Below are 24,351 nucleotides of genomic sequence, written 5' to 3' on the forward strand. Positions count from 1 at the left end.
GAAGTGTGTGAGAAACGCGAATATCTTTAGAAAATAGACTCAAACTTAAGTGAATTGGGTCGTTCGCTTGCAGGCCAAATCTAAGGTTTTAGACCGTCAGATTCTGACCCAACTACACCCTCGGATCAGGAAAATTTCACTACACATGTTAGTGTACTTGTGGCCCTGATCGAGTGACGATAGCCGTTGAACTGAAATTGGTCCTCTACGGTCGATTCATAAATCTGATCGAACCAAAATCTTAACCTAACATAGATCCATTATCTGGGAACTTTCTCCAGACCGTATGCAAGGTATGGACCTCCAGATGAGCTCCATTAGCCTGAAACAGATGACTTTTAGCTATAACCTAAGTATACCATGGCCCCGGGGCCATTGACATCAGTTATGGGCCTATATAAGGGCCTTAACCCACATCTCTCTCTCTCTCTCTCTCATTCCATATGAATTTCCTAAACCCCAGGAGAGAGAAGAGAGAAAAGAAGAGAAAAGTGTGAGGAGAAGAGTGAAAGTTAGGGAGATCGAGGTGGTGTTTCTCTCGTGCGACTGCACGCACTAGATCGCTTTTTTGCTACGCTACTCAATTCGTTTCGACTGTAATTTGGGTAAGGAATCCTAACCCTAATCTCGTTTTGAAAGTCCAAATAGAGGAATCGACGAAATAGCTAACCTATTCCGTGATTCAGATAGCCGTTGTGCCGTAAACAAAGATGTAGTGTTCGAACTGAGTTCGATACGAGTTTACAGATGGAAGGTACAGACTATAAACGTTTAGGTTATGGTTTTCAAGACTTTCAATGTCAACAATGATTTATGTCTGACTTGATTGCTGTCATATGATCTTGGTTATTATGTATTCGATAGATTATATATATGTATGAACTATGTGTTTATATAATGCATTTCATGTGCTTGTTGAAATATTTGAATGAATATGAAATTATGATTTGTGTTTGCTATGACTATTAACTGAAAATATATGTTGTTGCAAGTATGATAACTCCCTTGTGAAAGAATTTGCCATAATATATGCTATAACTAACTTAGTCATGTATGTAGTAAAGTGTATTCTAAGTGTTTGACAAAATGTTTGAATGAGAAATTGTTTCACAAATTGTATTTAATAAGGGTATTGAGATAGGATTCTCAACTACCTTACGAATATCTATAGTTCCCTTCATGCAATCTATATTGCTACTACGTGGTTTTTGTAGAAGATGCATATGTATATTAACATGTTTTATGTGTTTGATAAAATTCTCAAATGATTATTGTACTTGTATTTGTTGTTAAATTGCTGTTATGATTTTCACATGTGAATATCAACTGCTTTTGAGTATGATTGAAACTACTATGTAGTCCAGGCAATCGATAACAGTTTCCAATCTAGTGGCCGAATTAGTTTCGCCACAACAGATACGTTCGATGAATCCGAGTCGTATGGTGATTATCGACAGTGGTTAGGCCACGAGGAGTATGTATGCGTTCCATGTCGATTAATTTAGCGTGCGCTAGTACCAATCGGACTTGTCAAGTAACTTGATTGGCCCAATGTGTGTTTACCATGTATGGACACTATTACTTGAATCTAAGGTACCACTTACCAATGCAAAGCCCATTTAACCTTGGTACCACGATCCGCTAAAACTCATGAGTCAGGCATGGTGGTGTATGGGACACTGTGGTCGAGCTGTCAGCCTACGCTAGGGTGACGAGCCTCCCCATAGTGACCAGTGAACAATACAAACTCGTGAGTCGAATATGGTGGTGTATGGGACATCGTATTCGAGCTATTAGCCTACGCTAAGGTGACAAGCCTTTCCGTAGTGACATCGAGTATAAACTAAGGCCTATGCTGAGGTGATCAGCCTCTTCGTAGTGATTTGAACTTGCTTATCCACTGCTTTCAAATCAGGGGTGATGTTGCCTATAACTTACTTATCGTATGTGATTAACTAGCATTGATGACCCTAGATGGATCATCATTTGGGTAAATGATATAAAGGGGGGTACCTTTGCTTCCCAAATCTATTGTTTGAATAAGCCTAATCAAGAACTCGGCTAACACGTGCATGCACCGCATTGCATGTGCTTTGGCGATGAAAGCATAGTGAGAGTAGCATGTGCGACCGTGAGATGGTGTCGCTGAGGGCATGCATCATCATAGCATATCATTCCTGCATTAACAAGAGTACTTAGGACATGATTGTTGTACTACTTTATCATTACTGCTTGACTGAATTGATAACATGTTAACATTTGCCTTATAATACCACTGAGTTGATCACTCACTCCCACTCTGGGATGGTGTTTTAAAACACCAACCAGATCTTGTTTTAGTTTCAAATGAGGGCGAGGCTTACGAGGCGGAGCCTGACTTTTATGAAAATGAGGAAGAGTTCTCATACATGCAACTCTCTGGTGGGTTTATGTAGACCTGGAGTTGTGTCGACAGGGTCATAGGGATACGGATTAGATGTCATTACATTGTATTATTTTGTAAATTTTGGAACTATACATGTAATTATTTAACCTGGTGACATATTCTGTAACGCTCTGAAAATTATGGGTCAAGTAAAGCTCTACTCCCGAGTTCCAATGCATCACTTATGCAACATAGATAATGATGATTGAATGTTGTCCATATTAGTGCATTTAAACATGAGTGAGATTATACTAAAACAGCATATCATACTCCAGAGTTAATGTAATTTGGCAAGCGGAAGACTGAAATATATGCATTTAATTATGAAAACGTTTCACAAATTTCAGAGTATGAGTATGGAACCGGACTAAATATATACATGTATTGTTTCTAAACATATAAAATGCAAGAAGTAAATGTGTTCAACTAAACAAGTATCCCAGTAGCCCCTGCGCATCGGTATGAGATCTACATAGAACCGCCCAATAGTTGAACGTAGGAGAATCCTTCCTCCTCGCCTACGAAGTCCAACTCTGCTGTATAAACCTCATCATCACCTGCATCTAAACCAGAGTGTGGGTGATGTTTTAAAACACCATCCAGGTGGGAATGAGTAGCTAATTCAGTGGAACTATAAAACAAAGGTTAACATGTTATCAATTCAGTCAAATAGTAATGATAAAGCAGTACAACAATCAGGTCCTAATTACTCTTGTTAATGTAATAATGGTATACGATAATGATGTATGCCCTCACCTGGACTCCCTCTATGACATCATCTCACAATCGCGCATGCGCCCCTTCCACTATGCTCAACTCCAATGCCAAAGGCACATGCAATGTGGTGCATGTACGTGATTAACAAAGTTCTTAATTAGGCTTATTCATACAGTATGTTTGGGAAGCTAAGATACCTACCTTTATATCATTTACCCAAACAATGATCCATCTAGAGTCGTCAATTCTATTTAATCACATATGATAGGCAAGCTCACGAGTTTACACTGTAGGTTGTTACGGGAGGCTTGTCACCTCAGTGTAGGCTTAATTCACACTTGAGGTCACACCACCAACGCCCTACCAACTGGCAGTCTATTTTTGAAGGCTTATCACCAACCCGATTGGGGACCGCAGCTAGGCTGCGTCGAGGTAGACCTATTTTATACTCAAAATAACTACGGAAAGGTTTGTCACCTTACCGCAATCCTAGAGTATACTCGAGGTTACTACAAGAGGCTCGTCACCTAATCGTAGGCCGACAGCTTGAATACAGTGTCTCATACCACCGTATTCGGTTCACGAGGTTGGTTTTACTCATTAGACACTACGAGGAGGCTCGTCGCCCCAGCGTAGGCCGACAGCTTGACCACGGTGTCCCATACCACCGTGCCCGGCTCATGAGTCTTGGCGGATTGTGGTACCAAGGTTAACGGGCTTTTCACTGGTAAGTTGGTACCTTAGATTCAAGCAGTAACATCCATATATGGTGAATATACATTAGGCCAATCAGGTTACTTGACAAGCTCGACTGGTACGAGCGTACGTTTTATTAATCGACATGGAGTGCATAAGCATTCCGCGTGGCCTAACCACTGTCGACAAGCAGCGTATGACCCGGATTCATTAAACGTGTCCTATGTGGTGAAATGACCCCGACCACTAATTCGGGAATCGTTACCGATTGCCTGGACTATGCAGTAGTCCCAATCATACTCAAACACGATAGGCATCCATATGTGATTAGTCACACAGCATGTAACAACCAATTCAAGTATAAATCTCATTTGAGCATTTTAACAAACACATAGTGCACATGTTGTCATACATAAGCATTTTATCCATAAAGCACATAGTAGTAACATAGGTTATATGAAGGAAACTGTAACCATAGATAAGTAAAAATTGAGAATCATATCTCAACACCCTAATTAAATGCATTTCAACAAACATTTTCTCATTCAGGCATTTTATCAAACTATAACATCCTGGATTTTCACTGTTTTGGATTTCTAAAAATCCTTGAAATTTTTTTATTAATTAACTTATAATATTACTTAAATGACCATTAGCACTCAATGTTAGTCTATACAGGGGTGGAGCCAGTAAAGAACCGCACAAGTCCGATTAATCAACCGTAGGGAGCCAACGAATCCGCCCGATCACTTGAACATAAACTTTAGCCCCATGATTTACTCACACAGGGCCCAAAATCTAACCGACCCATCGCTAACAAATCAAGACAATCATAGCTAAATTAAAGATCTAACCGATGCCGAGTCAGATAAGGCCCGGATCTAGACTAATAGACCAAATCAATCTCGTTACTCTTTTAGCCTAAAACCAACGATTTAGAGTAATCATGACCAAATCTCTACTTTCACTAGTTATAAATAAGTCACACTATAAACATAGTTAATTTAAACCCTAATCATTGCCCACGAGAAATTCATTACCAAATTCATTCCAGAAATGCCCCGATTTTCGAACAAGCTCTAGACCGCTCGTTAGTGGGACACTAGTACCAAAACTATAGAATAATGTTTATCTTACTGGGCTTGACGTCCATCACGGGAGTCGAACCTGGGTACTGTCCAGAACTGCTTAACTTGAGCCAAATGATGAGTGTATGAGAAGTGCAAATACCCTAAGGGAAGAAGCTAAAACTTAAGTAAATTGGGTCGTCCACTCTTATGCAAAGTTAAGATTTTAGACCGTCAGTTTACGACCAAACTTTACACGTGGAGTAAGGATATTTCCCTTCTCATATCCGTATAGCCACGGCTTCGATCAACCATCGGTGACCGTTGAACAGACTTCTAATCATATCTGTCGATTGACGCATCCAAATGGCGAGTCGATCATATCCATACGTAGATCACCATTAGAGTTAACTATCCAATGGTGTATATCGACTTGTACACCCTATAGTGAGCCCTAGAGGCTAGAAAAATCCTCCCATAGGGTTAATATAGTAAAAACCCAACACTTAGGTCCATTGGCACCAAATCTGGCATTATAAATGGGCCTCATTTGGGGCACCTCTCTTCCCATATGATTTTCCATTTTCAAAGGGGAGAAAGAGAGAAAGAGGGAGAGAGTAAAGAGAGAAGAGAGAGAGGTAGGGAGAGTAAAGAAAGAGAGTGAAGGTGAGAGCAAGGGTGAACCATAGATCGAGATGGGGCCCAAGGAAATCAAATCTTGCAACTCCATATCCCTCTCCAAAAAGGAAACTCTCCATCACAATCGTAAGGATTGCTCCGTTGATCATATAGGTAAACCCCTCATCATTTTTTTCTTAAAACCTTGAGTTAAGAAAGGATTAGTATGGAGTTCTAACATACACATGCTTGCTCTAGGGATTTCGGCTGATCGACCCCCAAAATCCACACTCCTAGGTCGTTTCCAAATCTTCAACGATCCATAGGTCTGGACTATTGTTCTCAGGTGGCGGCCTAGCACTAATTTTAATATGAATCTAATGATTTTGTTTGTTGAGTGATGTATTTAGGTAATCTAGAGAAACCTAGACAAGACATTATACTTTAGATCCCCCAAATTAATGTGGAATGATGATGGAATGCTTGTTGTTTCTCAAACATGATTGGGTATGTTAATGATGATTGCTTGTACATTCCTTGCTCGGTTCATGTATGATATTTTTCCCCATAACATGTTTGATACACCAACCCTTGTGTATATTTTAGTATTAGGAGATATATGAAATGCTTGCCTTCCATACTAACCCCCACAACACTTGTACCTTTATTTCATGATATTGTTAGCATTTTTGCCTTATAAAAATTTAGATTCTATGATGAAAAATATGAATGCATGCTATTACCTATGCTAGTTGATAACCTATGTTAGTCGGCATGCTACACATTACCACCAAACCCTTGGGTTGGTCAAGAATATGAGAAGAGTGAAGGTGGTCCCGTTGGTAGGACTATCCTGAGGTTAAACCCATGAATTTGGGCAGTTGCGTATGGGCGACAGTAGTTAGACTACATGGGTCGCTTGTACCCGATGTTGTCTGTCACGTGCTTACCTGAACTCGTGTGATCTAGCCTATTTACTGACCAACCTTGATTGTTACCCATGTTTGCTCACATATGTATGGAACCTGAAACACCCTACAACCATTGTAGCCCATCGATAACCAGATTGAAACCAATCCACTGCCTCGTAAGCCGGGCATAGTGGAATGGGACATTATGTCCGAGCTGTTGACCTACACTGGGTTGACGCGCCTTCCTGTAGTGACTGCGAGTGATCCCTTTTTCTCAGCACTCCCCATGTGCTTGAAGTCGGGGATGGGGAACCTGACGGGATCAAGGATCACGGGGTCTTGGCCTCACACGTTGGGGGGCCTTACCCTCGCAACCAGTTCACGGCATTGATACGCCGGGTGTATTAGTTTCCCCAACCTGCTGGATGAATGAAATTAATTAAGAACTTGGCTAATATTATCATCGCATCGCACTAGCTAGGTTGGCGACTCGGTAGTCGAGGTCGCTCTGAAGGAGTGTTGGTCATACGCGATAGTTTGATGGAGTCGCTCGAGGGAGTATTGTGGCGAGGGTATGCATCATATCATCCATTATACACACGCATTAATAAGATTTGTTAGGTGCTTATGAATGATTATTTTTCATTAAATTCATAATATAACTAATGCTTATTACAACTTAAGATTAATAGCACCCACTGAGTTGATCACTCACTCCCACTCTGGGACTGTTTTAAAATACCAACCAGACTCTCTCGTAAACACAGGTGATACAGAGTATGAGGAGCCTGGCGGCGTGAGCCTTGAGGAGGAGAACAAGCTATCCTACTTTCAGTTGATGGGCGGTTCTCCATTGGCATAATGGACGGGATTTAGATCGTCGAGTAGTGAACTCAGCCCTATTCTTTTGGACATGACTTTTTTATGATTTTGTTGGGCAACGCCTTGTGCGACTCATTTATATTCTTTGGACTTGAATATATATTTGAACTCTATCATTTCAGTAGACTAAATGTGATTGTGTTTCATGTTCCAAGAAATTCCATGCTGCGCAATTAAACTTGATTAAACGCAAATTATTAAACATTAGCATAAGTGATACTCGGGAACTTAGGAGTCGAGTGTATGCGTGACCCCCGATTTTCAGGGTGTTACACAAATACTTAGACTACACATATAAATATACATGTAATATATTATTTATAACGTATATTATACCAAATCCTTTCACAAGGGAGTTGCTACATGTACAACAATCATATATTCTCAAACAACAATCATAGCAAGCACAAATCATAATTCCATATTCGTACAAACATTTCAATAAACACATGGAATGCATTAATTTCAACATAGTTCATATATATATGTAATACGTGGAAAACATCGCATCTAAGCATATGTGATAGTAATCAAGTCAGTCATAAATCATTAACTGACATTGAAAGCCTTGAAAACCATAACCTAAACGTTTATAGTCCGCACCTTTCGCCGGTAAACCCGTACCGAGCTTAGTTTGAACACTACGTCTTTGTCTACGGCACAACGGCTACCTGAATCCCGAAATAGGTTAGCTATTTCACCGAATCATCTATTTAGATTACTAAAACAAGATAAGGGTTATTATTTCTTACCCAAAAATGGAGTTGAAAGCGACGGTGTCGCGACATGGAAGAGACGATTCAATACATGGGGCGGTGGGAACGAATCCCGGCTACTAACTCCGGATCTCTCTCACTTCTCCTCACTTTCTCCTCCCTTTTCTCTCTTTTCTCTCCTAGGGTTAGGAAAATCGTATGGAATGAGAGAGGGGTGGGTTAAGGGTCTTATATAGGCCCAGAACTGGTTAAAATGGCCCTAAGGCCATGGTATACTTAGGTTATAGCCAAAGAGTGGTTGTTTCGGTCCAACGGAGCTCATCTGGAGGTCCATTGTCTGCATACAGTCTGGGAAAAGTTTCCTGACATTAGATCTAGGCCAGGTTAAGATTTCGATCCGATCAGATCAGTGAAGCGACCGTGGAGGGCTAGTTTCAGTTCAACGGCTATCGTCACTCGATCAGGGCCATAAGTACATTGACTTATGTAAGAAAATTTTCTTGACCGAGGGTGTAGTTGGGTCAGAATCTGACGGTTTAAAACTTTAAATTTGGCCTGCAAGTGAACGACCCAAATCACTTAAACCTAAGTTTATTTTCTAAAGATATTCGCGTTTCTCACACACTTTGCTCCGAGCTAAAGTTGTGCATTTCGGGCTACTATTTGGACTTGATTTCTGAGATAATCATCAAGCCCAGTAAGGCAGTCATAATCATATAGTTTCGTGGTAATCGGACTTTTGACGCGCGGTCTAGGTCCGATATGGAGTTTCAATGTGCTCCCGAGAGCAACTGGGTTTTGAGATTGATCCTAGATTTTTAAGTAATATTGAGTTAGCAATTCTAATGGTTTTGGGTCTTTCAGTTCGTATAGAAAATGGTTCAAGCCAAATCCATCAATTATTTAGTTTAGTACTTAACCAAATTTGGCCCTAATTGCGACAGAAAAAGGTTCTAGAACAGTTCTATGCCCCTTTTTGGCACTTTTAGTTAGTATATTATTTTAATTATTTTTTTAATAGTTCTTCATTAGGCTCACTTCATCTCTACTAAATTTCATGAGATTTCGTATTGTAAAAAATTTCTAAAATTTCTAGAAGCAGCAGCTGTCCAAACTAATAATTTTCGGATAGTTGTCACAATGACCTATATCTAATGATATTAAAGTTTTTATTTTATTTTTTACTTATTTTTATATAAAATTAGACTTATCAAGCTTCAATCTGGCTTTTGAATCACCTAAATCGGAGTTATATTAAGGGAGATATGACTTTTTGAAGTCGGTAGAAAACTGCAGAATTTTGTAGCGAGGGTCCACAGATTTTCGATGCACCGGCTGTACGCCGCAGTCGGCTGAAGTGTTGGCCACCTGATGTTTTTGAAACAGCTGTATTTTGTAAACTGGAATGAGTTATTCAACGTGCAATATATTATTTTGAGTAGGAGAAGCTGATCTATCCAACTAACTCATTTATTTTGTGAGATTACATAAGGTTAATAGTCAAAAACCCATTTTATTTATATATTTACTATTTATAGTAAATTTTAGTTGAAGAATTATTTTTCATCATTTAAACTTTATAATTAGTATCTAATATGAAATTACTTAGAAAATTTTAAAGAATAAGGTGGTGAAAGATGAGATTTTTAAAGGAAATGGATTTAAAAGGGATTTGAGACTTTGGAATTGGGTTTTTGAGAAGTCAATAAGGTGTTATGATCAACCCATTGCCTAAGGATGTCTAACTCCAAGTTGGCAAAAATTCGGGATGTTACATGTTCATACTCTGAGGACTTACAACCATTTATATGTTTTATATAGTTATCATAGTCTTCCACTTACGTAATTCAATTGCCTCTAGAGTATGATATGTTGTTTTAGTGTAATCTCATTCATATTTAATACACTAATATGGACAACATTTAACATCATTATCTATGTTGCATAAGTGATGCGTTGGAACTCGGGAGCTGAGCTTCTGCTCGACCCCCGATTTTTAGGGTGTTACAATACCAATGCCTACCTGACTCATTGATAGCGGACCCATTTGGGAGTTAGTCAAACTCAGCTTAGTTTACAGCCCCCTCACTCGGGCGGATAAGGCCACACCCCCTTCCAAAAGACCACGACACAGTGGGAGACGCAACCTACTGGTATTCGGCACTCGGGCGCTCATGTATATCCACTCGGTATAGACGTTGGAGCGTCTCTTGGCCACGGAGGTTTAGGCCACCCAAGGACATCCAACGTACCTAAATGTTTGAACTAAACATTTTTAGTGTCCCATCTGGCTATCCACGACATGCCTGTGGAGGCCACAGCCCTGATGTCGCTAGGGCGTACAGTAGTCATATCATAAAATGCGAGATGCATGAGTCATACTATCCAGTCATGCATCAAACATGCGTATTCTGTGTACTCATGTGGGGCAACTCTAGCTCCCAGGGAGTCCCATAATAATCCGCCTAATGGCATGTGCTATGATAAATCACTTCTCATATCAAGCATGTAGATGATGCGTATGGGCATATATCATGATGCTATACTATCACGTACTCATAATCGGTATCGATAATCGGCTTAACAAAGGGCCTAAGGGAAGGCCACAATGTGGACATTTAACTATGATTGCCCATCAATGTGGACATTCAACCAACATTGCTCCCAAGGAGTGGCCCTCATAGGGCCAAACATATAGTGAGCATATGGCCTCACACAAGGGCCTCATATACAATCTCAATGGACCTTACACAAGGGTCTCATATATTACAATGGGCCTTACCACATGGGCCTCGTATACATCACAATGGGCCTTATACACGAGCCGCATATACATCACAATGGGCCTCATTACATGGGCCAAATATACATCACAATGGGCCTCATATACATCAAGTGGGCCGCATCACATGGGCCTCATATAATCATAACGGGCCTCGTATAATCACAATAGGCCTCATACAATCACAATGGGCCGCCATACAATCATAATGGGCCATATACAACTTCAATGGATCGCATCTCATGGGCCTAGTACACATCACATGGACCGCATCACATGGGTTTTATATATAACACATCGAGCCTCATCCTATGGGCCTCATATACAAAACATCGGACCTCACTCATGGGTCACATATACATCATAATGGGTCTCGCTAAATGGGCAACGAATACATCACAATGGGACTCACCAAATGGGCCATAAATACATCACTTTGGACCTCATCAACGGGCCACAATTACACCATTGCGGGCCGCACAAATGGTAAGCATAGATATACAATACATACATCACGGCGGGCCGTATAAATGCACGACATAGATGTACAATACATACATCACTTGTCACGCCCTAAAATTCGGGGGTCGAGCATAACTCAGCTCCCGAGTTTCAAAACATAACTTATGTAACATATTTAATGATGGATGTATGTTGTCTGTATGAGTGCATAAAACATGGAATAGATTAAGCCAAACTGCAAATATAATTTAGGGATAAGTGAAGAACGCAAGTGGAAGACTTAAAGAAATATATGTGTACATGTGCACATCCCTGAAATACATATACATACCAGATCATACTTACAAGTGTTACTATCAAAATTACAAGTATCAAATGACATCATCTATTCCCAAAAAGAAATCCCAGAATCCGACGCATCAGAACAAGGCTCACAAGAACCCGCCTGAAAACTGTATGAAAGAAAATGCAGCCTCATCATCCTCGAACTCCTACTCTGCCTCAAGGGTTGCATCAATATCTGCATCTAAGACAGAGTCTGGTGGGTGTTTAAACACCGTCCTAGAACATGGGTGTGAGTGATCAACTCAGTGGAACAATAAAGTAAAGGTTAACATGCTATCAATTCAATCAAGCAGTAATGATAAAGCAGAATAATCAAACATGTCCTAAGTACTCTTGTTAGTGCAAGGATGTATGTAGAATGATGCGTGCCCTCGCCGGTACACCCTCAGCGTCTTCATCTTACGTTACGCATGACATCACCTCAAGTGCTCCACCTCTTCCAGGCACATGCAATGCGGTGCATGAACATGATTACCAAGTTGTTATTAGTCCTTTTTATACAGCAGGATTGGGAAGCTAAGGTACCTTCCTCATATCAATTTCCAAACAGTGATCCATTCTAGGGTCGTCAGTCCTAGACATCTCATACGATCATATGGTTTTAGGTCGTTGCAAATGGCTCGTCACCAATCAATGCACGCCTATCATACCTTCGTTACTACAATAAGGCTTGTCACCTCAATGCGGTATCTAGGTATGCTCGAGGTCACTACAAAGGGCTCGTCACCAATCAATGTAGGCCGACAACACAAATATAGTGTCCTATACCACCATAATCGGCTCACGAGTTTGGTTGCTCACTGGTCACTACGGGGAGGCTCGTCACCCCAGCGTAGGCTGACAGCTCGACCACGGTGTCCCATACCACCATGTCTGACTCATGAGTCTTAGCGGATCCAGGTACAATGGTTAACAGAATTTTGCACTGGTAAGTTTGGTACCTTAGATTCAAGCAATAGCGTCCATACATGGTGAACATATATCGGACAATCGGGTTACTTGACGAACTCGACTAGCACGAGCGCACATTGGGTTGAACGACATAGAGTGCGCAAACACTCCATGTGGCCAAACCACTGCCGACAACTCTAATACGACTCGGGTTCGTCAAATCACGTCCTACGTGGCGAAAGCAACCTCAGCCACGAACTCAAGGCCGATTACTGATTTCCTGGACTATTCATAGTCCCAAACATATTCCACTACAACAGATATTCATATCAATAATTTAGAATAGTAATGGAACAACAACTCAAATCATGTGGTATGTGAGCATTTGAAGAGTATCAACTTAACATGGATTCTCACATAAGTAATACTTGAAATTAAACAACAAGGAATATGACTTGCATGTGGTAAATCATACACATCAATAGGAGTATTGAGAATCGCTTCTCAACGCCCGCAATTAGGATAATATATTAGACTTTAGGTCATTCAGACATTTCTACAAACACTTCGAATACATAGGTCAACATACATGATGTAAGTTGGAATACACACATTTGGACAATTCCTTTTGTCAAGAAGTTGTCACACATACAATTAGCACAAGTACATGACAAATAATCATGGCAAGTACATGTTCATATTTTATACGTATATGGTACTTCCTACATATACATAGAATACACAAATCGCAATATAACACATGCATATCAGGAACACAAAATAAACATAGTATTTGGCATGTGAAATCTCATCCATAACAAGAATAAACTATTAACTAACATTGAAAGCCTTGAAAACCATAACCTATACGATTAAAGTCCGCACCTTAAACCAGAAATAGAGCACCGAACTGATTCAGACGATATGTCTTCGTCAACGGCAACTAGATAACCTAAGGCAAGAATGAAAATGAGCTACAACAACACATAAACCATTTTAAGTTCTAAAACAGATTAGGGTTAGGTTAACTTACCCAAGGATGAACTTAGAATCGCCGGAATAACGATTCAAAAGCGATGGTTTAAGGATGTAGAGTAACAGGAAAGAATCTAAGGATGATTCACCAACTTCTCTCTCACTTACTCTCTCTTTTCCTCTCTCTTTCTTAGCTAGGGTTAGGAAATTCGTATGGAAAAGAGAGTGAGGGTTTTAAGGTCTATATATAGGCCTAACATTGATAAAAATAACCCCAGGCCAAGGTATACTTAGGTTATAACCAAAACAGGCCTCTCTCGATCCAACGGAACACTTCCGGTGGGCCTTTTTCCACGTGCGGTCGGACTTAAGCTCACTGGTCATGGATCTAGGTCAGACTGAGTTTTCGTACCGATCGGATTTACAGATCAGCCGTGGCGGATCACACTCAATTCGACGGTCACCGAAACTCGATCAGGTCCACAAGCACTATGACCTGCCTGGGCCATCTTCCCTGATCAGATGGTGAAATTAGGTCAGAATCCAACGGTCAGATTGCTTAAAATCGTCGCGCAAGTGACACAACTCAGATTTCATAAAATTACATTTAATTTCTCACCGTTCTCACACTCTTCACTCCGGACTCAATCATATTGACCCAGGACATCATCTGGATTTGATTTTTGAGGTGATGGCCAAGTCCAACATAGTAACCATAACTGTCTAAGATCATCGCCATCGGACTTTTGACGCACGGTCTAGGTCCGATCCAAAGCTTCCAAAAATTCCCAAGAGCAACTGGATTTAGCGTTGAATCCCAGATTTCAGAGTAACTTAGCGCTAATGATTCTACAGGTTTTGAGTCATGCAGATCAAATTTAAAGTGATTGATGTTAATTTCACAAGCAATCGAGTTTAACGCTAATTACCCACAATAGCTTCTAAGGAAAAATAGAGGTAGTACTCGGGTCTTGGCACAAAATTTTTCGAGTCATTACAATCACGGAGGGCCGCACAAACAGACGACATAGATATACAATTCATACATCATGGTGCGTCCCATAGCACACCATCCAGATGGACGGTATGGGTATAGAATAAATACATAAAAGTGGGGTCCACCTCCACGCGTGCCATCCAAAACATATGGACGGCGTGTATAAGAACACATACATCTGATGGCTCACAGAACTTGCTGACATCAGCTAGCAGTGGGGCCATTGTCCAGATGGACGGTGTGTATAAAACCCATACACCAAGGTGGGTCCCACCCCCACACGTGTGGGGTGGCCCCACGTCCCAAAACTGATGGACAGCTTGGAAAAAACAAATATATCTCGGTGGGTTCCCACACCACCTGTCCAGATGGACGGTGTGGATATAAAACACTTACATCAAGGTGGGTCCCACCCCCACACGTGCCACACGTGTGGGGTGGGCCTTCGTCTCTAAACGGATGGACAGTATGTATAAAATACATACATCATGGTCGACCCCTCTCTTCACCGTCCAGAAATGGGCGGTGTGGATATTAGAATACACACATCAAGTTGGGTCCCATCCCACACGTGCAACATGTGTGGGGTGGGCCACACACGTGCCAAATGGGTTGGATAGTTGGGATATAACCATACGTCAACGTAGCTATGGCTATTGGGACCCACTGTCCCTTGAACGGTCTGGATTTACATCATAGGTGGGTCCCACGATTCGTACATCACGGTGGAGTCCACACGTCCACGTGGATGGTGGATAAAAACGTACATAGTGGCTGGCCCCACCGTCCAAGGTCTGGACGGTGGGCAACATGGATGAAATGCATGCATCATGGTGGGCTCCCACATCCAGCATATCTGGACGATGTGGATGCCACACCTCATGTAGAGGGGCCCACACCGATGGGCGATGTGTATAAAACACATAAATCACGGTGGTCCACGTCCAGTGGGCCACACGCCTGGATCAAGCTGATATATACATTTTCCTTCATCATCCAAGTTTGCCCAAGAATGGGCAGCCAGGTGGGTCCCGCTATCGGACAGTCTGGATCATCATACATGTATCGTTAGGTGGGCCACACATCTAAGAGAGAGAGATCGGTGAGATGGAGGGACCTCGCCACTATGGGGCCCTCTAGGTTATAAAACATACTTCAAAGGGGGTCCCAAATAGGATCCACACCATCAATTGGTAGGCCCCACTTGGTCGATCATAAAAAGTACAATCTAAACCTATAAACACCTACCGATTTCTCTCCTTCTTAGCTCCTTGGACTCCTAAACTCCTTAGCTTTCCCTTTGATGGAAGTTGATGAAGGTTGGATGGCTAGGATGGGAGATTTGGGGGTAGGAAGTGGGCCACACACAAAGCTTTCCTTGCTCTCCTTAGAGCTCGGATAGTCACCTCCCTTGGGTTGCTTGGGACTAAAGAGAGAAATGAGAGAGAGAGTGTGTGAGTGATGGATGGGGGAGAGGGATGGGTGTGATGGGTGAGTGATGGGTGTACTTGAGAGGTATGGTTATGTTGACTTTTAGGTGAAAGAGTTATAAGTGTTGTACTTGATTGATTGATGTGATGTTTGGTAGAGATTCTCTTCAGTTTCGCAATGTGCGACATTTTCTTAAAATAAACGCAGGCCCACATCTCCTAGCCCAGGTATTACATTAGTGCGTAAGTCGTAGCATTAGAACTACGGCGACGGCGCGTCACAAGGGTACAAGTCTCGGACCGAGTTGACTAAGATCGACAGGATGCGACTCAGGGTCGCGCGTAAATGCTATCTACACGTCGCGGGTTATCGAAATTCAACCGGGAGGACCGCGGGAATCTATGAAATGGTATGGTCTAGGATATGGGTCTTACACAAGATCTCAAACAAAGTAAGAGAAAAAAGCTATCTACTACAAACATTCACCACTTTTGCATAAATAAAATTATAAACATTTTTTACAAATGTAGAAAGGAAACATTCACCACAACACCAAGATTTATAGTAGTTTGGTGTGTGCAACAACTATTCTCAAATAACCATACCTACTGCACTTCCAATAATCATTATCCACGTGATATTGGCTTTTACTATAAATAAGGTTTTATTAGGGTCACCTTAAAACCTGATACAGTTGTGATTTTAAAGAGCTATCACAAACGAAAAAAATCTCTTTCTGAGAATTTTCTAATTATCTCAGAAAAATCAACAAATGAGATTTTCTGGTTATCTCAATAAAACCAAACTATTAAAGCAAAGTATACTTATCTTTTCCTTTGAAAATGTATCAGTCGTTGTAGATGTAAAACCGCTTCTCTCGTAGTAGATTGTTCAATGTTCAGTCATATAGACAAGGGTTCAAGGTTCTAGATTGATTTTAAATATATTCAAACCAAAAGCTATTTGTTTAAATTCCTTAAGATCTTAAAGAAGAGTATTTACTCTCTTTATAAAATAAGATTTAAAGAATAAGAGATCAAAAAATTAAAACAAAAAAGCTATTAAAAATTTATAAATACCACGCAATAGCTTGACAATAATGAGGGCTTCTCTCTCTTGTGGAAGGATTTAATAGACTTGAATTATTAATTTTGGATTGAGAAAAAGCCTTTATTTATAGGCAAAGAAATTGTTGCTTCGACTAGTCTAAGAACCGGATTCCGTTTCAACAAATTTTCAAATTTGGGCGCGATAAGATAAAACAGATCTTCGACTTGTCGAAGGCCCTACTGGACTGGTCGAGGGTACCAAAAATCCGAACTGATTCAGTTGCTGAACTTCGAGTCGAGCAACCCTCGACTGGTCGAAGGCCCATCTTCGACTGGTTGAGTAGTCTGCTCGATTGGTCGAAAAAGTAACAGAAAAATCTGTTTTTCTTTAATTTAAAGTATGACTAGTTGAAAATCCTTAGACTAGTCAAGCCACAGCTTTAGAGTAGTCGAAACTTAGCATAAATTAGTCGAATTTTAGCCTAACATACATATAAAAACTCATTTAAGTTATGTTTTGAAGGTATTTAAGCTTAAGGTCTTTCTAGGGTTTGTTATACCTAAAATGATTGAACTTTAAAGTGGATTGGATGCTTGAACTTCATGGAACTTATTCTTCTACTTGATTCTTCAATAGAGCTTGAAGTTGAAGATGAAGCTTGATCTTCTACTAAAACTTGAACTTAATCATCTTAAACTTAGTAGAACTTGAACTTTCCATCTTAATCCACTACTTGACTTGAACTTCAGTAGAGTCTTAAACTTTTTATCTTGATCCACATTAGAAGGCCACTTCATAAGTTGTTTTGTCTAAACGAAATTTGACAAATAAATGTATGCTTTATACAATATAGCACTTACATCATGCCTTAAAATGATCTGAATAAATGGATGAATGGCCCATTTATATATTCCATAATCAAGGTGGGCCCCGAAAAAATCTCAGCACTAGAGTACAATTCCCACTGTACATGTGGTATGCCCTACATGATTTTCTAATCGGCCTAATTTTTTGGGTCATGCAATGAATGGAGCTAGGAAGGTGGATGAATGGTGTGGATTTAGCACATACATCGTGGTGTGGCCATGATCAGCCATGCAACATCTTAGCCCAAAAGGAGATAAGGACGTTCCTCTCTGGACGAACAACGTCTAGGGAGGATGTCACCACCTCCATGCCTTTTCCTTCAATTTTTTTTAATCAAAGTGCGACTGTAAGAGAGATCCAGTCCATCCATTGTGTTGGCTAGTTCATTGGGGACCCAATGAGTCTCAAGAAGGGTGGGCTATGTTGGAAACAAACATCACAATATTCCCAAAAAGAGTTTCAATGGTGGAAACCATTATTCCACCTGGTGCAGCCCACTTGAATCTCATGTTAATCTAATGTTTTTTTGGATTCATACCATAAAATGAGTTGTTGAAATGGATGAACGGTGTGGATTTTACATACACACCAGGATGTGGCCATGGTAGGCCCTCAACCCCTTTTTTTTGGGAACAAGAGAGGTTAAAGACGTGAGAGAGAGAGACTCTTCTCCTAAATAGCATATTATTATTATTCTATTATATATATAGGATGGACGGACAGGGCTCTGTAAGCCCCACCGTGATGTAAGTGTTTTATCCACACCGTTCATCGCTTTTCTCAGATCATTTAAAGGTATGATAAAAATGAAGTAGGTACACAACTCCGGTGGACCACACCAAAGGAAGCTGCAGTGATAATGACAGCCTCCATTGAAACCTTTCTAATTGCCACCGTAATGTTTTTTTTACCATCCAACCTATTCATAAGGTCATGTAGACGTGGATGAAGTGAAAATACAAATATCACCTTGATCCGAAACTTCTCTAGCTCCTAAGAAGTTTTTAATGGTGGACGTTCAATACCCACTTTGTGGTCGACTTAAGCCCTGTACCTGCCTCATTGTTTTTCTCATACTTTAAAATGATATGAGAAAAACTATGAACGACGTGGATAAAATACTTACATCACCGTGGGCCCCACAGAGCCCTGCCCGTCTAGGCGGGGGTAGGACGCAATTCGCGTCCAAATCCAACGTGCAAAGACAAAGTCTCAGTGTGGGATGCAGATTAGTTACAGACAAGTTGAGTAGCGAAACTCGCTATTGAAGTGACGTCACCTAATTATGTGAGCCTCACCATGATGTATGTGTTGTATTCGCACCATCCATCCATTTGTAGAGATCATTTTATGGCATGAGCCAAAGAATGAATCAAATTGAAAGCTTGAGGAGGCCCCACCACAGAAAACAGTGGAGAGAGTGACGCTCACCATTAAAAACTTTTAAGGGCCACAAAGGTTTTCGATCAAGTTGATATTAGTGTTTTACTTTCTTTAATGTCTATGTTAACTTATGAACAAGTTGGATCTTAAATAAACATCACAGTGGACCTTAGGAAGGTATCAACAGTGGGCGTCTCTCTCCCTATTGTTTTCTGTGGTGGGGTCCACTCCAGCTTTCGATCTGCTCATTCTTTTTCTCGTGTCCTAAAATGATCTCTAAAAATGGATGGACAGTGTGGATACAACAAATACATCAAGGTGGGCCCACAAAACTTGGTGACGTCACTTCAAGTCTCACTACTCAACTTGGCAGTAGCTAATCTGTGTCCCTCGGTGTGAGTGTAGGAGAGAGTCATTTTTTTAAGACTCTCTCTCTCTCTCAATGCAGTTGAATCCCAACAGTTCTCGTTATCTCACGGCTTATACGAAGGCTCTAATATAATCTCCTTATGGTATTGTCTGCAGGAGACCGGCTCTCTCTCTCTCTCTCTCTCTCTCTCTCTCCCTCTACACACGCACACACAGAGTGCGCACACAACACAACTGAGGCTGTGGGTAGGGCTATACATGAGCGCTCGACTCGGCTCGATTCAGTTCAGATTGACTCGGCTTGAAGGGCTGACTCGGGGCAAGTCAAGCTCACTTTTGAAAACTCGAGTTGAAATCAAGCTGAGTTTGAGCATGGTATAGATCAACTCGACTTGACTCGAAGCTCAACTCGGCTCGAGTATATATATGTATGTATGTGTGTGTGTGTATATATATATAAAGTTAATAAAAAAAATTGTACATGACGTCAACCCTACTTGACCTTCTCTTTCCCCCTTTTCCTCTCTTTCCCTTATCTAGCCCACCGGTCGCCATCCTGTGCCTGACCGAGCTGAGGTCTTTGCCCCCCTCTCTTTTTCTCTTTCTCTCATTCTCTTCTCCTGATCGGCGCCCAACCCGGCTCGTCTCAGCCCACTCTGCAACATGGGTACGGATTTAGGCCGGGTTGGGTCGACTTTAACCACTAGCTCAAGTCAAACTCACCTTGGATGTTGAGATCAAGTGCGAACTCGACCTTGAACTTGAGCCGAGTATATCAGGGAGCAGTCAAGCCGAGCTTGGCCCAGCTGCCTCGGCTTGGCTCGGCTCCATGTACAGCCCCTAGCTGTGGGTACGCAATACGCGTCCCACAAAACTTTGTTACGTCAACGCAACCTTGGCGTGTGGCAGAACACGCGATCTGCTTCCGTGTGGGCAACACTGCCTGTACGGTCACCGCGTGGCCCCACAATGATTTGTCCCCCATTAAAAAAAATAAAAAAGCATCGGGCATTTTGGTCATTTTGAAAAGATGACTATTCATTATCGGAGGCCAATCATGCGGAGATCATGTCCGTCCACGGTGGGCATAATCGACCGTTGGTCACTCGTTCCCTAGTCCTTCGTTTTCTGACTTCCTGATAAGTGGACCTGAATATATCCAGGTGACCGTGGATGGACAATGCCCCATTAACTCCTAACGGGAAGATTCTGATGACCTTGATGCGTTTATCTACGTAACTGTCCATCTGTAGATCACAATTAGAAAATATTACGATTCTCTTGTAGAGTATGTGATGCGTATCCATCCACAGTGGGACACAACAAAGCAATGGTCAGGATTACGAATCATTAGCTCTACTCAAAAAAGAAATAAGAAAAAAAAAAAAGAAGACACCATTGTCGTTTTGTCTGTCGACATAGTAAAACAAGCATCGGAAGTGAGGGACGCGGACTGCGTCCTACCCTCGCCCGGATGGTAATCCGTCCGGGCAGAGCTCTGTGGGGCCCACCGTAATGTATGTGTTTTATCCACGCCGTTAACCGTTTTTATCAGATAATTTTAAGATATTATTCTAAAAATGAGGCAGATACAGGTCTTTAGTAGACCACAAAGTGGGGATTGAACATCGACCATTAAAAACTTCTTGGGAGCTGTAGAAGTTTGGGATCAGGCTGATATTTGTGTTTTCACTTCATCCGCATCTACATGACCTTATGAATAGGTTGGATGGTAAAAAAACATCACGGTGGCACTTAGAAAAGTTCAACGGTGGCGTCATTATCATAGAAGCTTCCTTTGGTGTGGTCCACTGGAGCTATGGACCTGCTTCATTTTTATGATAACACCTTAAAATGATCTTAGAAAATTGATTAACAGCGTAGATAAGACACCTATATCACGGTGGAACCACAGAGCCCTGCCCGGATTACCGTTCCGCCGGGGTAGGACGCAATCCGCGGAAGACGCTACTTCAGTGGATACCGGGAACCACCTGGCTAGGTGATTCCCGGACTGTGGGGCCTACTATGATGTATCTGTTTTATATCCACGCCTTTTATCTGTTTTTCGGATCCAAATATCGTGCGGACCACACCATCTGCTTTTGATGTCTGTATGACCTTATCTACAGGTTGGATCTGTCAAATACGTTCAATCTCCACTTTTTCCTGTGGTGTGGTCCACATGAGGTTTGGATTCTCTTTATTTTTGGGATCAGGTACTAAAATGATTCGTAAAAATAAATGGACGGCCTGGATATAAAACACATACATCACAGTAGGCTCAACAGTACCTAAACGGTGGTTTTCGGCGATCCAGTGAAGAGTAGGAAAGCCAATTGCCTGTGACCCGGGGCAAAGAGATATTTTTGTGCCTGGGCTGTGTGGGGGCACACAGAGCTGTCCGCGACAAATCCACTCCGTCCATCTGTTTTAAAAGACCACAATAGTACAGGAATCTAAAAATGATGCAATGTAAAACTAATGTAGGCCGTACCACACTAAACAGTGAGGATTGAATGCTTGGAGGCGACAGATAAAATTTGTATCAGGATGATATTTGTGACTACAGTTAATCTAAGTGGTAATAACTCTATGAACGGTTTGGATGGCGTGCCAAACCCAGCGCTGCAAAGTACTTACATGGCCTCCAAAATGATGTATTTATTATATCCAAACTGTTCATCCATTTTGCGAGATCATTTTAGAGAATAAACCTACAAATGATTCATATCTAAAGTTTAAGTCGACCACACCGTAAATAAGAGTGGAACAATGATTCTCACCGTTAAATCATTCGTAGAGCCCACAATAACATTTATTTTCCTTCCAATCTGTTCACAGGATCACAAAAACATAGATGAAGGGGAAAAACAAATATCATATTTATTCAAAACATCCGTAACCCCCCAAAAGGGTTTCAATGGTAGACGTTCAATCTCCCACTGATTTTTGCAGTGTGGTCCAGTCTATCTTTGGATCTGTCTTATTTTTTGGGTCAAGACTTACCACGATTTCTCCAAATGGATGGACGGTTGGGATATAACACATACCTCATGATTGGACTCAGAGGACTTGGTGACGTCATCGCATCAGCCAGATCGGTGGTTCGTGGTACATCAGCAAATCCGCTTCCCACCGAATTCAGCTCCGACGAGCGGCCGCATCAGCTGCACAGCCAAACCCAAACACCTAGAGAAAAACTTTGATACTGTGCCCGACTAGGATGGTTGATACTCAGCACTCAGAATCTGCACGCATGGCATATAAGTAACTTAAAGTGAACCGTCCAAACACTGTACCTCAATTTAGATGGTCTGTAAGCCAAAAACTGGACTGATTCAATTTCTTAATTGGCTGATCAATGCACACTTATTTAACGGATCAAATAAAAACTACTTAACAGTCCCAATTGAACAAATGGCTGTCCACAACAGGTAACACTATTCCAGTCAAAATGAACTGTGGAGAATTACCTGCCTCCATCAAAATTGCGTCCTGATATTTAACAGGTACTATTTAAGTTAGTGTTCTGCCATGTTACAATTTCTGAGTGTGCCCGCATATCAACCATCATACACCGCCAGAGTATGAATAGATAAGTGAGTTTCCTGCAGCGTGGCCGCCTGGGAAATAAAAGCTCTGATGGACGCGCGGTGATGTCGGCATTAAATCGGCTCCGTCCATCTCTTGTACCAGGAAACATTGTGAATGGAACGGCCACTATTAATTTCTCTGGGGTCCACAGAAGATTTGAGCCAGATGATATTTATCATGTGTTCCCATTATCCCGGTGGGAATCATCTTATGAACGGTTTGGATGTCATGTAAAATGACTCAGGAAAGTTTCAACGGTGGACGTTCCATCCCACTGTTTCCCTCGGCGTAGTCCATTTGACCCTTGAAAAATAGTCATTTTTTGGTTCATGCCCCTAACATAAACCGACGAAACTGGTGGACGGAGTGGATTTCATACACACATCACGGTGGGCCCCACATTTTTTGTGTGTGAAAATTCGCGGCCTATGAAATGCTTCCAGCGAGGAATCGAACCATAAAACGCCCGCGCATTCGCAATCGCGGGAGAAAACAACGTCCATGCTTTACCTTTTTTTCTTGGGTAGTTATTTGATACTACGGCTGTATATGACGCTTGATACGCAGCCAGGCAGAAATGGGAAATATTCATTTACTAACTCAAATTAAAGCGATTAAATTGTAGAATACACTGTAGATAAGTTACATGCCAAAGATTAGATTGTCTTAACAATCCTAACCTCTGATTCGTGGGACACTTGTTGTTTGAAAAAAGACCATTAGATATTTTTCATTATAACCGTCCAATAAAATTCTAGCAATCTAATACATAGATAATCAGATAGCAGTAAAATTTTCTCCATGATATATCCAAACTCATGCCCATGATTTGGACGGTTATTTTGAATGATTTACTTGTCACGCATGCAATTTCTCAGTAATATCTAAATGCCAGAGTATCATCCGTCACGCTATGCCAGAGCATCAAAGTATTTCTCTATTTACTGTCTTTCTTCTCTCGACAACAGTCCAAGCGACAAATCAAAACGGAAGGCAGAAAGCGAAAGCGTAAAAAAATAAAAATAAAAATAAAAACCACCCCCATATCATGAGAAAACAGCACCATTCTCATTCATTTCTTGCATCAATCTCGTCCATTTCTTCTCCTCTCTATCTATATCAATCTCCATACCCTCTTCCACACGTTAATAAAAAATAAAAAATAAATAA

This window comes from Magnolia sinica, chromosome 18 (assembly GCF_029962835.1).
Source record: "Magnolia sinica isolate HGM2019 chromosome 18, MsV1, whole genome shotgun sequence".
Taxonomy (NCBI): Eukaryota; Viridiplantae; Streptophyta; class Magnoliopsida; order Magnoliales; family Magnoliaceae; genus Magnolia; species Magnolia sinica.